Source organism: Ambystoma mexicanum, chromosome 1p (assembly GCF_040938575.1).
Source record: "Ambystoma mexicanum isolate Mex_15411 chromosome 1p, UKY_AmexF1_1, whole genome shotgun sequence".
Lineage (NCBI taxonomy): Eukaryota > Metazoa > Chordata > Amphibia > Caudata > Ambystomatidae > Ambystoma > Ambystoma mexicanum.
This window is the reverse complement of record NC_090921.1, coordinates 1,044,084,039-1,044,102,268: the sequence shown is the minus strand read 5'-3', so window position 1 is coordinate 1,044,102,268 and position 18,230 is coordinate 1,044,084,039. Positions and strand designations below refer to the sequence as shown.

General features: G+C 47.5%; 1 protein-coding gene across 3 annotated transcripts in view; it reads right to left on the bottom strand.

The window, feature by feature from the left end:
- Positions 1 to 18,230, bottom strand: part of LOC138447870 (tubulin polymerization-promoting protein family member 3-like) — a 183,276-nt gene that overhangs the window by 118,951 nt on the left and 46,095 nt on the right. The window contains exon 1 of one of the 3 annotated variants that reach the window (XM_069604345.1): positions 341 to 488. The exons of 1 other annotated variant lie outside the window; for it this stretch is intronic. The gene's annotated coding sequence lies outside the window, so the exon portion shown is untranslated. Of the gene's footprint in view, positions 1 to 278; positions 303 to 340; positions 489 to 18,230 lie in introns of those variants that run through there. One more of the 3 variants, XM_069604354.1, reaches the window with a different exon arrangement.

Genomic DNA, 18,230 nt, shown 5'->3' with positions numbered 1-18,230 from the left:
CAACTCTCCTCCAACGTGGACCACACCCTATATGAACACACATGCTGGCATACACTGCTTCTCTGTCGTGTTTACATACACATGTCCCTGGGTCCGTGCACTGCTTCTTGGTGAGGGGCCCGGTCTATTCTGCTCACGGTACCCACAGAGTCTCTATAAACAATGCCCCCACCTCCTGTCTGCAGGATGCTGAAGCCGCCCTCCCTCCCACCCTTCCTCTGTGCCTGCCCACGGTGGTCCTCGGAATGCAGCGAAGCTGGTCCCCTTAAAATACACACCTCTTTCCAGCATGCACGCTATACAACCCACGCTGAGCAGTAAGAAAGTCTTTGTGTCCTACCAGATATTCTGTGTTTGTGTAGAAGGGGATTGGATGATGTCAGCGCCCTGTCAGGTCCGACAGCTCCTCCGGTTGCCTTAGGAACTGGATGGAGATGCGCCTATGACAGCTGCAGCCTCCGAGTGCGCCGGAGAGCCAGTGGGAATGGGGCGGGGGAGGGGTGGAGGCGGGGTGGTCGTCACAGGGGCATTTTACTGGAGAGCGCCAGAGGTTTCTGGATGAAACAGAAACACTGAGACAGAGATGTGAGTGAGACAGCGAAGCAGAGAGGAGCGGGCCTAAAGACGGAGATGTGTGAGAGACGTTGAATGAGGGAGGCGTTCATGTGAGATGCTGAGGCAACTGCGCAGGCACGAGCGCCGCGCCGAAGAGCTGTGCGTGAAACACCGAGACAGCCGGGGCGAATGGGACTCAGCCAGAAAGGTGTGGCGGCCCGAATAGGCTATCGCCAGCTGCTTGGGCCGTTTTGAAACGTATACCAGAATTCTTTAGCCAGGCTCTGAACACCTCTGAGCTCAAAAGGACTGGCACAGAAAAAAGGCGCCTTCCACACCCATTGCATACAAAGCCTGTGCGGATGTGCCACCATGGCATGGAGGCATGTTCCCCCTCAAATACTCTGATATCATTCAGACAGCCTGCAGAGCTGCACATGTGAAATATGGCCAAGCTAAACATTAAACCAAACTACCCTGGTTGTATGTTCATTACCACCGTTTTTGGCGCGTTGTGACGTTTCCCGTGCGCGAGCCTTTGATCTGCAGTGTTACCTCAGACGTCGGGTGATTACGCGCTTAGCTCCGTGAATGATCTGTTCTGCGTGGCCATGATGTGAGCAACTCTGGCTGCCTCGTAGCGGCCCGTCGTTTAATACAAGGATGGCTGTAGGGTAGAGTTAGTGCGGGAAGGGTCACATAGGTACTTCAGTTATGCCAATAAAGGGTTTCTGCTTTGGTTTGATTAAGTTGAGGCTGCGCATATTGTATATAGGGATCCTTATCACACACATTGCCATCCATCCCAAAACCTATTTGAGCAATCCCAAACAGAATTCTGTTTGGATGAGCCCACAAGCCACCTTCTAATAAGTTCACCAAAAGGTATTGTCAAGAAAACGGTATGAGGTCATATTATCCCCATAAATAATGTCGCCATATATATATGTATGGTCGATGGGAAACGGCATAGGCAACATTATATATGGGGATCATTTATGGGGTAAATGGGAGCGGGGGTCACCCTGCTCCTTTTAAAAAAAATATGGGGGCTCAGGGGGTGTTCCCCGCAGGTTCCATAGGTTAATATCACCCCAAAAAAACCGCTCCATTCTTGTATTGAGATATTTGTGCGGGGATATTAACACATGGAACAGAGAAAACACAATACCTTTTCACCTGCAGAGAATTTTTCCAAAACCAACCAAATCCAAGAGCTTTACTTGACAGAGGTGTATTCAAAAAACATGTTTTTTGTAGTTTCCGGTTTGGTAGTTCACGCAAGTACCCTTCCGGACCCATGGAATTCATTTAGGTACAGTAGAATTAGCCGCTCCTGCAGGAAGCAAGGTCCCCTTCATCGTGGGCCCAGCTCCTCCTGTTTACTTAGCAAAGCTCTGACTGTCAGTTGACCGTCGTAAAACTGATATATTTATTTATTTAATTCATTTATTGTTTGCTTGTTAGCCACTTATACAGCAAGTAAAATACAGTTTCAAAGCGCCCACAGGGCGAAGGGAGGGAACAAGCGTGTGAAACACATTACAAAAGACAATATTGAAGAGCAGTGGGGGAAACAAAGGAACAAGGACGAACCAACTATGCCTTGTGAGTATTCAGAGTGTGCAAGTGCAGCAAGGAAGAGGGCAGAGGGGCTAAGTGCTGGGGAGTCCGAGCTCATGGGTGAGCCACAGATGAAGTGTTAGGATTGTTAAGTGCTACGCAGCCTGGGGCAGCGATAATGTAAGTGTGAATCTTCCAGGGCGGCGGGTGGGACAGTGTAAGTGCTGGGGAAGACAGGAGCTGGGCCGATTGGGAGTGTGAGGTCAGGGGACCCGGCGATGCATAAGGGCCCCAGACACCAATCATAGAAACTGTGTGATTTAGCAGAGGAGAGAGTAAGGGAAGGAGGAGGAGTTAAAGAGGAAAGTTTTGAGGAGCTTTTGGAATTTAAGAAAGTCCTGCTCAAGGCGCAGAGGGAGGGGGGTCGCTGTTCCATAGGAGGGGGCCAGTTATAGAATATAAAGATATACATGCCTTCCCACCCGTCAATTACTTGTACATGGTTTAATAGCATCTTTTTGGTCTTCTCGATTTCACAGAGTCTAAGATTTCCTCGAGTGCTTAATTTGTAAAAAAAAAGAAGTGCCAGGGTCCAAAGAATCTTGTCCCCATAATGCCGGCCCGTGCCCGGCGCCGGCGGGCGCCTCACGCAGTGCGGGTGGCCCGGGCTAGTTCAGTGCTATACCTAGATTGGCCCACCACCAGCCCATCACACTGCTGCTGCTCCATGTCACATGTTTGACTCTGCAGCAACTCCTGACACAGGCTAGTAGTCGGATGGATGGGGAAGGCGGGCACAAATGGGTTGAGGAAGTATAATGCTTTAAAGTTGGAAAACAATTGTTATGACCAAAAACCATAAGAATTTTACAGACAAAACATTCACTTTTTTCAGTTCAATCGTTAATATACTTCTACACCAAAATGGCCATTCTTGCGCCTCCCATCCCACTCAATTTCATATATTTTAATTCACTTAACACATCACATGCAACATTATTTCCCAGAATTTCAAGGTGTGCACACAAATTCCCAAGAAAACGTTTATCTTTCTTTAGTGCACGTTAATATACAGTTTTGTTAGACTGTTAAACTTCCCATGTAATAACTATATTATCACGTCCTGAACTCCCAATCATGGGAGTGTCTGTTTTTTTTCTTGTATGCTGCTACTAGACTGCTACCAAGCAAGATACTTATTGCTCATGTATGATATGATATGATCGGTTATTTAGCTGGGTCTGGGATTTTACTCGACAGTGTTTCTGGTCTCCAAACCTTCAGGGAAATTTCTCCTCATTTTGGACCTCAAGGCTCTGAACTGCTTCCTCCCAAAGGAACGGTTCAAGATGGAGACTTTGCAGAACATTCTCCCGAATTTGCGCAAGGGGGACTGGCTGGCTTCCCTGGATCTCCAGGATGCATATTGCCATGTGTTTCTCTCCCCCCTGCAAGATGAAGTTTTTCCGGTTTGCTGTGGGTCTCAGAATTTTCAGTTCTGAGTACTCCCGTTTGGGTTGCAGTCAGCCCCCTGGGTGTTCACCAAACTGGTGGCTCCCCTGGTGGCACATCTCCACCTGAGGGACTTTCAGAATTTTCCCTACCTAGACAACTGGTTGGTGAAGGTAGCCCTCCGGCAGACGGTCCTGGCACATCTCCGACTGATTTGCGAGGAATTACAAGACTGGGGGTTTCTGGTGAGCTGGCAGGAGTCTCAACTGGAGCCCTCTGAGGATCTGGTATTCATCGGGGCTCAGATGTGCACCAGAATGAGGAGGGTCTTTCTGTCCCGGGAAAGGGTTCAGCTCCTGCTGTCTGTCCTTGGCAGGGTTCTGAGGATGCAGAGTGTCACGGCTCACCTATTGCTCATGCTTCAGCAGAGGCATTGCTAGGGGGTGGCTAAGGGGGCTATAGCCCCTGGTCTTTTGATTGTAGCCCCGGATAGAATCTCAGGAGCTACAACCAAAAGGCTAGCTAGCCCCCAGTCCCGACAGTTCCGACAGTAGCGTAGTCCCGGGTCTTTTCCAGACCTAGCAACACCCCTGTGCTTCAGGGACACATGGCCTCTTGTGTGTTTCTGGTCCGATGGGCTCATCTTTATTTGCATCCTCTGGTCTCTTATCTGCTCACCCACTGGTTCCTGGCTTCTCAGGCTTACAAATCCCTGATTCCGGTGTCGCATGCTCTGAGGGCAATTTACAATGGTGTTTGAGGGTTCCAAATCTGCAGGCGGGGGTGTTTCTGATCCAACCCCCTGTGACCACTCTTACTGCAGACGCAAGCGGGAGGGGTTGGGGTGTCATGTTGGCATCCTCTCTGCCCAGGGGTTGCGGGCTCTGGAGGAGGTTCATCGCTCATCCATTTGGAAGGAGTTGTGTGCCATTCTCCAGGCCCTGTGGGATGTTTCTGGAAGGCCGGACAGTAATGATCCGGACAGACAACACCACAGCTTTGGCCTATGCCAACCGCCGGGGGGAGGGGAGGGGATCCGGCCGCTCCTTGAATGCTCTGGTGGCTCAGATAGGTTCTTGGGGGGAGTCACACATATTGTCCCTGGTGGCCACTCACGTCAGGGGAGTGGACAATACTCTTGCAGATCAGCTCAGCCGCCGGTTCCCCTCCTCTTCGGAACTGACTCTGTCGGACAGGGTGTTTGCGGAGGCCTGCATCAGGTTTGGGCGCCCGGTTCTAGACCTCTTTGCCTCTCCAGCCTCTACGAAGGTCCCGCTCTTCTGCTCCCAGTTTCAGGCCGTAGGGGCTTGGGGTGTGGATGCTCTGGCTGTGGAGTGGTCTTGAGATCTCCTTTATGCATTCCCTCCTCTCTCCCTTTTTCCCTGGATGTTTCAGTGCATCAGGTAAAGCAGGGGTACTGTGCTGTTGGTTGCTCCGCTCTGGCCTCGTCGAAGCTGGTTGATTCCGAGGTGGCTGTGAAGTGGGCTTGGGGTCGCCTTTATGCGTTCCCTCTTCTCTCCCTTTTTCCCTGGATGTTTCAGCGCATCAGGTAAAGCAGGGCGACTGTGCTGTTGGTTGCTCCGCTCTGGCCTCGTCGAAGCTGGTTGATTCCGAGGTGGCATTGTCCCCTGCAGGCGGGGCTGGGGATCGGGATCAGGCAGATCCTATTGCACTGTCTGGGTTAGTCTCCCAAGGTGTTTCGGGTCCTGTGGTCGAGTCAATCCTTAATGCTCGAAGGCCTTCTACTCTGAAGGCATATGACAGGTACTGGGGCCATTTTCAGGCTTGGTGTCAGTGGTCTGGGACCCCCCCCCCGATCTGGTCTGCCAGCTATTCTCCAGTTCCTCCAGGAGGGTTTTGACAAGGTCCTGGCGATCTCCATACTTTTCTCCCAATGGGCCTCCATTAAAATCCTCTTGAGGACTCTGATGTCCACCTGGAGGGGGAGGTCTTGGTGGGGAAGATTCTTCGGGATCTCCCTGCTTTCTGTCCTTGTACCCATAAGGGCCTTCCCCCATGGGTTCTCCCTCTTGTCTTGAGGTTCCTTCAGAGTCCTCACTTTGAGCCCCTGTCAGAAATTTATATCAATCACCTTACTCTGAAGATTGCTTTCCTGATTGCTATCAAAATCTGCCTATAGACTGGGGGAGGTTTGGGCTCTGTTGCGTCGACCCCTATTTGGGAGTTTTGCCAGACTCTGTAATTTTGTGATGTCATCCAAAGTTTCTGCCTAACGTTGTGTCTTGGTTTCACACTTCTAAGGATCTGGTTCTCCCTGCATTTTTTCAGGATCATCAGACGCCGGATGAGGTGGCTTGGTATGCCATTGATGTGTGTTGGGCGGGTCTGGAATATTTGGCTCGGACTGCCCCTTTCCGGCAGTCTGATAGTCTCTTGGTTACTTTTGGCCCGCTAGTGTGGGCGGAAGGCTTCTGTGGCTTCCATTAGCTGCTGGATCCGTACAGTTGTCTCCGTGAATTATCTGGCTTCTGGTCTGCCTGTCCCTGACCACGTTCAAGGTCGCTCTACCAGGGGTTTGGCTGCTTCCTGGGCAGATTCACAGGGGGTTTCTCTGCAGATTTGTAGGGCTGGCACCAGGGCGCATCAGAGCACCTTTGTCAACCACTATCGGTTGAATGTCTCCCATTCCGGGGATGGTTCTTTTGGGGTTGGCGTTTTGTCCTTTGGGATGTGATTATTGGAGTCAATAAAGTTGTGCTTTGTGTTGCTGCACTTCTGTCTCTGTGTTTCATTGGGACTTCTCCCAGTTGCTGCTCTGGTATGCCTCATGAAGTAAGTACTGGGACGAGGAAGAGTGGACATGGAGGTAATGCTCTGATTATGTACCTGCAATCTTCATTACTCCTATTCCTACTCTTCCTCGTCACAGTACTGATGACCCACCTCTCCCTTCCCTGCAGGAAGTGTCCCATGCTCCAGCTTGGATATGTTAAAACTGAGAGTTGAGGGTTAAGGGGAGGAGTTATACAAAAGAAATAGAAGAAAGTCCTGTGTCGGAGGCAGGGGGCCACATGAAGTAAGTACTGTGACGAGGAAGAGTAGGTCTAAGAGGAATGAAGAGTATCAGTAAGAAATCAGAGCATTACGAAATCTGCAACTTCCACTCAAAAGCGTGTGCTGCGGATCTGGGCATCACTAGTCCATAAAGGCCTTACCAATCTTAATGTCAGCAATGATGGGGGCTTGCTGGGAAGGCTCACTCCACTCCCAGCAGAAGACCGTAATTGGCTATGCTTTTACTGACATGACACTCAGGAAGCAAATGCTTGCACAGCCTGAACAGGATGCTGCTTATCAGATTATCATATCCCAGCAAAGTGTTTCATACAATGGCCGATCCAAGGAGCGCCTAATGTCGAGCACCCCATGACAACCAAAACTCATGAAGGGGGCCTCGTAGGACCTCCAAAAGCCCTAAAAACTCTGCACCCAATATTTATGTGACATCAGAAAATTGACCACGCCCTAAAATCCCCAGTGTTAGAATCTTATGGCCAGCTGTTCCAGGCACACATTACAGCCAGGCCCATCATGTTATAAATCCAGCAGTCTGACACCTTAATGCAGTCCTTAATAGAGATGCAAAATAATTCTAGCAACCAAATCAATAAAAAGGGTGGAGCAATGGAAACCGCACAGGAAACATGGAGTAATTGCAGCTGCAACATATCCTAGAAGTAAAATAAAGTACACTCTAAAACCAAACCACGCATTAAACCTTTGGAAAATCATCAAGGAGACGCTTACCAGAGCAGAGTTAAGATATACGAGGCACTGGTTGCAAAGAAACCAGCAGAGTGCCCGAGTGGAAGGAAAACTGTAAAGTAAATAGAAGCGTCATCGCCAGCAGCGATTTCCGGCCCATGTGGAAAGACCCGTCAATGGCACAAGACAACCAGCCTTGACAACCCAGAATGGTAAATTCTACTCGGTCTACTTCCAAATGTTTAATTAGAACATTAAAGGCGAAAACCTCAGACCAAACTAAGAACGTTTCTGTACCAGTCGGAAATTCCCGCATAACCAGACACTCGAGATGGCCTTGAAAACAAATATTAGCAAGGCCAATGGTCCCGTGACCGTGTTCCCAGTTTCCCGTAAGAATCTATTATTTGCATCATAATGTACTTAAATGGGAGGAATGGGCAGTGGGCGGGTCTTAAAACCAGAGTCACACGAATCGGATGCAGCCAAGGATTGGCGGTCTGCTTAGTTTCTATTTTAAATGTGGTGCTCAGGTTCTTTTAACAGCTACTAAATTAAAGTTTTGAAAGCCAACATTTCAGTGGCGGTTTCTTATGGTGCCAAAGAACGGTGTTGGAAACACTACAAAGTACGTTTCTAAGGGTAATATTAGGAACACCCAAGTGCACAGTAATTTGTGCTATGAGGCTGGATCTGGGCACCTTATTGTTAGCTGTGTTTGCCAAAGTAGACCCTTGAAGGTTTTTATACAAAAAGCTATCGACTGTTGAAATGAATATACATCCATGCAATGTGATTGCGGAAGTGCCAAAAGAAATATGCGTCTCAGTATCCAAATGGTAGCTAGACAGTGGGATTTACCATAACGACCTCGATGGGCAAGCACGAAGGAGGGACTAATAAATACAAACTCTGAATATCTGCGGAGGCAGAATTTAGGATGCATGAATGGCACAATGCAAACAAATTAAGCTCCTTGAAACTACGACGCAGATGAAAGACCCACTTGACGCATAGTCTTATTTGATCATGATGAGAACTCCTGATTTGAGGAAATTAATTAAACAATACTGCCCGTGCCACGGGGAGGGGGGTTGGGGAGAGATTACTGGGTCAGGTAATGACCGGGCACATAGTTGCAGACCCGAGCAGAGCGAGGGCCTTCATGAAGGACCCGGGGTATTAACTGACTCAGTAATAGCCGCTGGTGAGGGGATTATTGCTATTAGTACCCCAGCCTGTAAAACCTTCCTTTTCCCTCCACTGCTCTTATTAAATATCGTGTCTGTCATGTATTTCACTCCCTTGTTCCCTCCCCTTGCCCTGTGGGCACTTTGAAACAGTACTTTACTTACTGTATAAGCACCTAACAAGCTAACAATAAATAAAAAGTAAATAATAGAAGTAAACTGAAACTTGTGATTGAACTTGTGAAACAGTAACATCCTGGCAGGAGATTCAACCAGGAGTGGGAAGAGAAGTAAAATGGAACTTGTACAGCCTGGCAGGAGTGTGAACCAGGAATGGGAAGCAAAGTCAATGTGGAATTCTAAAATTGTAAGAAGTAAACGTAAAAGGGAGGAATCATGATTAATGTGAAAGTCATAAATATCCTGGCAAAGGGAATACACCAGGAATAGCAAGAAGAATGATCAATGGGGATGGGAAGAAATGTAACCCCTTAAAGTCAATGGAAATACAGAGTATGAGAAATTGAATGTATAAGAGAACCGTATCTGTAAGAGGAGCCAAGGAAAAGAGGAATTAAACTTGTCAGCGCCTAACAAGTTGAGAAACGCGAGGGAGAGGTTGTACAGTAAAGTCTTGGAAGAAAGGAAAGCAGGGGTGGACAAGAGCAACTCCCACCTCTGTTGAAAGTGGAGCATTTTTAAATCTTTATCCGGAGATGCTGGACAGACATTAAATAACCAGATGAAATATAGGGCAAGGGAGGACCCGTTTCTCTAGAGGAAGTTTGTTTATCCTTTTCTTCCTACATGTTAAACCCCTTTATGTTTTGGAACTCTGATGGAAAGCTACAGGTGGGTAGCTAATGTAAAATCCCCTTGCTCACGTTACTTTAAGTTTAGAGTGTAAGGGTCAGCTTAGGGTTAGGACATAGTGACTGGACAGAGGACGCTCTTTTGTTTGACTTCTTGACACAGGCGTTCCTTAGTTTTTATGTGAGGCAGGGAAACCCCTCCTAGGATTAGGCATAGATAGGATTCCCCAAACTCTCCTATTGTTTTGAAAATAAAAGCCATATGGCTTCGATTGGAAGCGATTACTGTGTCGGAGTCTTACTCTTGATCCTTTGCGGGACTTAACCTGTATGACACATTATGGGGCAAACCTGGCATAATGTCTGTAGCAGGGGTGGACATCTACCTTGATAAATCTGTCACATTCCTCCATCTTCACAATGACTGGCATAGTCATGCAGCGACATCTTGTCTACTGAACGGCAAACCACATTACCCGGCAGCCTCTAATAATAATGTTGTAGGCATTTTATTGGAGACATGTAGTGTGCAACTAGGGTGGAATGGTTTCGTTTTTGGAAGTTTTTAGGTGTTTGAAAGTTCAGCAATGTATTGTGTAATGATATGATGAAGTTATTGGTGTAATGCAATGAATTTATTTTTTAATGCTGTAATCCGACTACAATTTTGTTTGTTGCTAAAAAAGAAGGTGAGGTTCAACGGCACTGCTGTGGAAAAAGCGGCACATAGCATGTGGGCCTTGCATTGGGATTGCAAACTCTGACTCCATCCCAGTCATTGCAGGCACAGTGGGTGTGAGTTCTATATCCCCGGCACGGCTCGCGAGGAAGCGCAAGCATCAGAGCCTGGGTTATAATTCTAGGCGTGACCAGGTGCACAGCCACGGAGAACCTGAGGCAGTACATGTTGCCCTACAGCTGAACCCAGCAGGACTAGAAGAACTCGAGTCCCAGACACAGCAAAGATTGAAAGGACACATTAAGCAAGAGGACACCAAAGCACATTGGTAGCTCGTGTTGATTCAAGCTGGAGGGTTGATGCAAGTGCAAGGCGAAGACTGGTAGTCACTGAGGTAAGCACCAGATGAAAAGAAAGCTTTGCAAATAGGGCAGTCCACTAATGCAGGTGTTTTAGCACATTCAGTGATCAATTCAAGCCTGGAGCCAACAAGAGTTGATGAAACCCTTGATATTCTTAGATAAAGGAACACGTTCCAAAACAACGGCAACAAAATGCCCGGGCATTACAAGGCTGCATTCAAAGAGGACACAGAGATTGCACACCTGGTTTCTGCGTGGTAAATGCATGCCATTCATACGTGAAGGCTCCCACTCCTCTGGAGCCAATCACAGGCGCCTCTCTAACTTGCATTCATGGGTTCTGCCTTGCCTGGTTAAAGTCCATCCAGCTTCTCAGCTATGTTAACTCCATCCACATAGTTGCTTCAGTGGGCTTGTTGTCAGGGCATCCAGTGTTTTGTCATGGTTGCCATGGAATGAGGCATATGCTGGAGGACCAAGGCATTTCAAGCCAATGCTCCAGAGGAACACACTGGGGGGCAACATAAATACTGGGGGAGCACCAGTCAATCCCGAGGGGGGAACTGTTAAACCTGCTCCTGCAATCTGGACACCTTTCTCAGATGTCACATTAACAATTAATCACACCCATATTCACAGTGGAGACCTACCTGCCCACACTGACCACCAAGGGATTAATTGTGGGACCTCTGGCTCAGCAAACGAAGCTCCTTCCTTAATAATATTTGAAAGCCACTTCAAGTCTAGAACATCTGTGTTGATACTTGTAAAATGTTGTGCACACCCTCCTTCATCCCCTTCCCACCATGAGGTAGCAATGCAGGGGGTGGAGACTGGACTCATGGGGGGGGGGACTACACGGTAGTGTTATAGCACCCTCCTCCAACGTACCTCTTTTTCCCTTCCCCATCAATGAAAACCGAAACATGATCGGTCTCTCGATCCATTACCCCCCTCAAGTGTCCTTCCCTCACCCCAAAAAAGCAAAACCTAACCGATGTCCTTCCACTCTCCCCACCTCCATCAGCTACACAGCTCCTTCCAGCTGTCCCGGCATTGAGCGCTGACAGAGCAGTGGCTGTGGTCCTACACCAGTGGCAGGCCAACAGCTCCCGCTGTGCCAGGCATCCTTACTGGCGTTGACAGAAGGGTTGCCACAGTGGCCTATTTTAGATCGCTTGCCAAATGCATCAGCACTCCTGCTGCATTAGGGATCAGCGCCCTTTATTTATTTATTTATGCTATTTGTATAGCGCGCCTAACCCGTAGGCATATGGGCGCTTATTTTACAAAATGATGATGGTACATTTCTTACTTGGTTACATGAATCCACAGTACAGGGTTGTTAGTTTATATGTGCATCATACAAGATGTAAATGAGTAGTACAGGTGGAAGCATACAGGCATAGTACAGGTTGTTCGTTTATGAAATGGTAATTGCATAGTTGCAACCGCTTCGCACAGCATGCAGCCTAGTAGTGAGGTCCAGTAATTCCAGTCCTCGGCAGTTTACCTAGATGCAAGGGATACATTAGTTACAGATTCCCTGAGTGAAGATTCCCTGTTGCTCGGCAACTGGCCTCTCAGACTGAAAGACCCACTTCCCCTACCACAGTGGGAACAGTGCTGCGCTCAGCCGGAGACTTATCACCGTGGCAAGCCTGCGGCCAATCCAGGCACAGCCCTGAGGCGGGAAACATGTTCGCCTCCGTTTCCCTCAGGCCTGACGAGACCTAGAGAAGCGTAGACACGGCACATTCACTGCTCTGAAGTTAGGTTGTGATTTTTGCAGTATACTGTTGTGATGCCATAGCAGGGATATATGGATGTGCAATTCTTCATCGTGCATAATGACTGCCAATGAAAGCCTTACACAACACTGGAAATGCTGCCTTGTAAAAACTAAGAATGCACAAAACATATGACAATTGGACACAACTTTCCCGATATTACAGTGATTCTCCAGAGTTCTCAGAAGTTTGAACTAGCTGGTCTTTAGTACCAATGTAGTTATGGCTTCATTTATTTTCAACAGTTAGTGCAACAATGTTATTTTTATAGTTATAATTGGTTATTTATAGAGTGCTTAATACCCATAGGTTTCTAGATCGAACCTGTGTTGCTCTGCGTCGTTTTGATTCCAAGGTGAGCACGGTTGCCCCTGAGTTATGCACCCGAGACTGTTCACAAGTCTCGGAATGTTGAGTACACAAGAGGTATACACAAAAACCGTGAGCTTGGGGACATCTCCAATTTTCCCACCATTGAAAATAATCGGCGACTAGTGGTCTCGGGCCAGAATCAGATGCCCGGAAAATGTCTGTTGGGATGAATGGATTCAACCAATGTCTCCATGACATTTTGAGGGTGAAAATGTCAAAGTCCAAATGTAGTACTGTTCGTCTGTGGCAAACCGCTGGAGTGGGCCTCACAGAACATGAGGAGGATGGATCGGGGAGTTTTCTGGTTGCAATATAAGTATTTTTGATGAGCGCGTCCTCCTTTTTAGGACAGGCCAGTGGTGGGAGGGCATTCTGTCAAGGGCAAAAGACCCCATTTCATATAGCATGCCCGAAAAATGGGTCCACGATGCTTGGGGACCCTGGCATGCAAGGAGGGAACGTTAACATGTGGACCCTTGTGGTTTTGTGTAGGTGCTGGTTCTTTATTGTAGACACCTATATAATCACAGCTGTTGCTCTCCCTTATACGCGGTGGGGTCCCCGAGATTTAAAGGCTGCTTAACTGGGTGCAAGTGGGGCCCTGGTGGCAGGGGAGCCCAGGAGCTGAGAGTAGGAATCTCTTCCCAGCCGGGGATATGATATGATAGGTTATTTATTACGTGCTTAATATCCAGAGATTTCTAAGCGCGGACCCGGGGATCAAACCTGTGGTGCTCCGTGTTGTCTTGCTTCCAAGGAGAGGACGTTGCCCAGGAGCTATCCTCCCGAGACGATGAAGGTCATGAGGGATCGTCTTCATTAGCAGCACTCCACAGGGCTGCCCTCAGTCAGCACAAAGGGGGCTACTTGCCAACTGAGGTCCAGCTTGGCACTGCAGGTTAATGGGCACACCTTCGTAGAAAGGTATCCAACTGTGAATGTTGTCAAGATGGCTTGGTCTGCCCAGGAACTGAAACGGCTTCCTGTTGTAGCTCACAGAAGCTAAGTGCAGGAGTTGCACGCCAGAAAGGTTGGAAGCCCAAAGACTCGGAGGAGGGGGTTGGTATTTAGGCTCAGACATCCTACCCTCTTGAAACATACCCAGAGTGCCAAGCTCAGTATCACCTCCAGTCTAGTGCACCCTGGTTTCTCCTAAATCTCCTTCATACAAGGATTTAGTAGAATTCCAGTATAAAACACAGGAACGTCTGACGCCATGATAAAAAAAAAGTCTTCAGATTTATGCAGGCAACATAATGCAGATGTTTTATCTCCCATCCGCTGGTTCTTAATTAACATGAAGGGTCGGGCAGGTGAGCTGTCTCTGGGGCAAAGCCTCCCTTTTTACGCATCCCATAACATGGTCTCTGTTTTACCTTCCTGTTCTTGGAATGGGAGTTGCCTTTTAGTGAGACATTGCGGGGCGCGGTAGGAGGTACCTTGGTGTAAACAACACTCTCCCCTCACAGAGTCCCAGGCATGGTCACTCTCATCTTCCCCAGACATACGAAATAGAAATCAGGTTACTGGGGAAGCGAAGAAACATGTACCTTTTCTTAAACTGGCGGTCTTCCCCAGCACAAGATGGTAGCCTAAAAAAACACTTTAAACATAGACCCTTGCATTTCCTCTGCATGGTACTTAAACAGGCCCCCTTTCGCCCAGAACTGGGAAGCGCGCATTCAAACATGCATTCACGAATCTCATTGAAGTGGTTGAGGACCACCCATGTGAGTTCAAGGTCGCACAGTGTAGGCTTTCTAAGGCGCTACCGAGACCCCACTACAGTGTAACTTCAAAGACACGCGCTGAGCTTCACAACAGAAATAGCAACCCATATGCACGGTATGCCCCCCATTCTCTTCAGTGTCCAGTGACATCTCACACAGGTTGCATCTGAAGAAGCTTGCAGGGTGCCACCTCGAGCACATGGACCCTGCTTTCAGGCCAGCACTTCCATGGATCTAACAGAGTGGTATTCAAACTGGGGAGGGGAGGGCTGCCCCCCCTGGTGGGGCCGGACGATGTCTGGGAGGAGGGGGGCAGACTCTTTAAAAGGGGATTAAGATGACGGTTTTTAATAGAATATCAGCAGTAGTAAACCTGCTTATATTTTAAAGAGCCTGGGCCCCCTCCCATTCGACATCATTTGGGCTCCCTAGGGGCTTGGTGGGGGTGGGGGGGATGGACGTCTAGGTAAGGGGGCCCAGAAACAATATTTTCACACAAAGGAGGGCGGGGGTGGGGGTCTCGGTTCCAAAAGGTTTGATGACCAATGGTCTACCATAATGGCCAGTGAGCTTGTCCTACACAGATCAATGTACATTTTAGCCTCAAACCTTAATCTGACAATAAAACATGAAAGAGTTTGGGGAATATGGCTAAAGACCTCATTCTTTGCACCAAACGCCCCAATTAAGAAACGGTTTCTCTAATGGACATGGGCCTTGTTTCTGTAGTGCACAATTCCAGTCTCTAGAATGCCACGTGAGATCCTTCCCTATTGGAAAAACCCATCACTGAAACCCCAAAACTGAATTTATTTTTTGTCTGATTTGCACCAAACGCCCCAATTAAGAAACGGTTTCTCTAATGGACATGGGCCTTGTTTCTGTAGTGCACAATTCCAGTCTCTAGAATGCCACGTGAGATCCTTCCCTATTGGAAAAACCCATCACTGAAACCCCAAAACTGAATTTATTTTTTGTCTGATCAGCAGCCTACCTGCTTCCTGGCAGCACACAAGGGGAGAGTTCAAGCGCCCAACATCCATCCCTTCCTTTGGTCACACCCATCCAATGTCTGTTCTAAGTGTGACAGCGAGACGGCTACGCTGCGTGCCCCTGGACGTTTTAGCGGCTTTCAACATGGTTGACCACAGGGCCCTCTTTTCTAGTCCCTCCAAGTGCTCTTAAGTGAGGTGCAGAGGCAAATCCTGGCGTGGAGTCCCTCTTTCACCAGATTCAGTGTCTTCACTTGGAATCCTCCAGGTCGGCGCTTTTCCCATGTCCTACGGTGGGCCAGAGAGGACAATCTTGTCATCTTTATTCGATCACTTGTAATTTGAGCTGCTGAGAGGCCTGGTTGTGGTCTCTGATAGCTCCCATGTGGATATCCATTACCAAGGGATTGCATCAGTGCTGTTGGGGATACAATATCCCCTCGTGCTTTAACTGGAACCTGCCAAACCCGTATGTTTTCCTCATGCATTCTGTTTCGCCTATACTTTCTGCACCCTCTGCATGGTTCTGATTCTTGCTCCCTCATACTGTTTACTTGCTTTCATAATTATTGATTCTGCTTTTTATCTTCAATCCGGCCTTGCCCAATGAACTCGTTATCGTAAGTTTCAGCTGTTTCTTCCGCCTCTCGTTGATTTCACTTACCAGCGCCCTTTCTTCATGATGCAAAGTCTTGATGGCGGTTACACAATGGTCACTCGCCTGCCTTCATCGTCAGAGGAACCTATCGAAGCTGCTCCTAAGCCATCCGTCCACTTCCTTTATTTGCGGCCTGGCGTAGGTTTGATCGCTGCACTTCCGGTTTGTTTAATCTTTAATGGCTTCCCTGCCACCACCAGATCCAACTGAAAGCAACCTTTGAAGCAGCAAGAAACTCTACATTTCCTGTGATTTTAGCTTCTTCAAAGGTGGCGAATCTCCATATTTCACAAAGCAAAATATTCTCTTTCCAACTCTTATTCTCCTGTAGGACCTTGGTAAGTCATTTCACCAAATAAAGCTGTCCTGCCCTTTCAGGCCGACTCTTGTTGAGTGGCTTATTATCTCGTGCATTTGCCTCCTTTGGGCCGTTTAATTGTTTATTTATGCTCATCTTCTTTTTAAAGACCATATTTGTATTAGGGCTTCATGGAATGGTTCTGCGGGTGCCATCTTTTTCTCTTTTATAATGGATAATGGTCTCTGCCCCACCAAAAGGCTTAGACGGTTCATTATTTTGTTCCGAATGGAGCAACTACCTACCTTTTATAACATAGGAGTCAGAGAAAAAATTGCAGCTTGTGACAGAGTTTGCCGTATATGCAAATCTCCTGGATGTGTGGAAACAGCTAAGCATCTGTTAACGGAGTGCTTAATGTTGGAACAGCCAATACTTAAATATCTTAGGGAATTCGTACACGACCCACTTAACATACGTAGAACCTCCTTCTGGCGCTATTGCACAAATACCAGCAATATGTACCTGTTTATTGCATTGTATAATGTGTGGCAACAGATCGAAAAACATCTGGGTCCTTCACTCTGATCTGAAATGTCTGATCATGGTGGGCTAAAAGATTGCCGATGTTGTATGTGCTGGATAAGCATGCTATTTTGTAAAGCACCCTTACTTGATGGAACCCTATATCTATGGCATCTTTTCGTTAGGATAGCTGTGGGTGAGAGATGTAATGTCCGTATTTACGGTACTGACTTGGGAAACATAACGGTTAAAGATCTGTTATAATGAAGTCCTAATATTTTATCTCATTCTCATTTTAAAGAAATTATGTCTGATGTTTTAATATATATAGATTCACATATATCTGTTGTTAGGTTGATATTCCATATGTTATATGGTATATTGTATTGTATGATTTGATTTCTTATTTTATGACTTGCTCTTTATTTTTGTTAATGTATGTAATTCACATTATGTGTAAAGTTTTGAATTCATTTTCAAATCTATATCACATTAAAGTTAAATTAAATTAAATTTTATAATGGATTATTTGTTGCACAAACTGTACCGCAAAGGGGCTCCCACTGTGCTCTGGGTAGGACCCCTTGTGCAATAAGACCCTATTCTCCATCATCTCAAAGGACAGATGCTGAAGTGCAGGGGAGAAGGAAAATATGGACATTCCAGATGTTAGGAGTTTCAGATAAAAGCCCGTTCAATTGAGCAAGAGGAGGGAAGCCATGGAAACCGGGGGCGCTAACAAGTATATGTTAGTAGACACCTAGATGGGAGAGAATGAGACCGAACCAATGGCTGGACAGTAGGAGGGGTGTGTAACAATCCCAGCAGATCCTGGGTCCGAGGGTGGCCGTCTTCTGACTTCCTCCCTATGCCCTCACTTAGCACTCTAACGTGGTGCAATTTGGCTTATGCTCAAGCACACCTGTGGGTAAAGGGATGCATGCTATTTACATCAAACCTCTAAGATCCCACTCGCATGACGGCGGTTTCCAGTCACCAAGAGTACACATTAACTGAAATCCCCCAAAACAACTCACTTTTTTGTAATGTTATGGAACGAGTTTTAAGATGTTATTGGATAATACCACTGAGTGTGTCTTTTGAGAACTCCCTCATGAATCCGAACAGAGGAGCCCGCATTTGTAAATACCCACTCTGTGTGTCATGCAGGGTTTAATAGAAGTCGGCGGGCTCTAGTCTGGACACCAGCATATGGTTAGGTGACCTTGCTGAATCTTCTTTCAATGCATGGATGATATCAGCAAAGAGGCGGTAGCCAAACTGTTTGTGCTCAGGGTACGTGCGCTATGGTTAGGGCTAGCTGGGGACACAGAGAAACACGTGGGTGGAATGTTTTCTCTTTTTCGGTGCCTTCCTGCAGTCCTGGCTCCTTGGAGGGGTGGGAGGTGGCTTCCTTGGCGACCTGAAAAGGAGTCATCCAAGCTCCGTTCCCAGCGTGGGCCTCAGGGTTTGGGTCCAATTCAAGCCCCCTTGCTCAGGTTGCGAGCGCCATGGCCAAAGCAAAA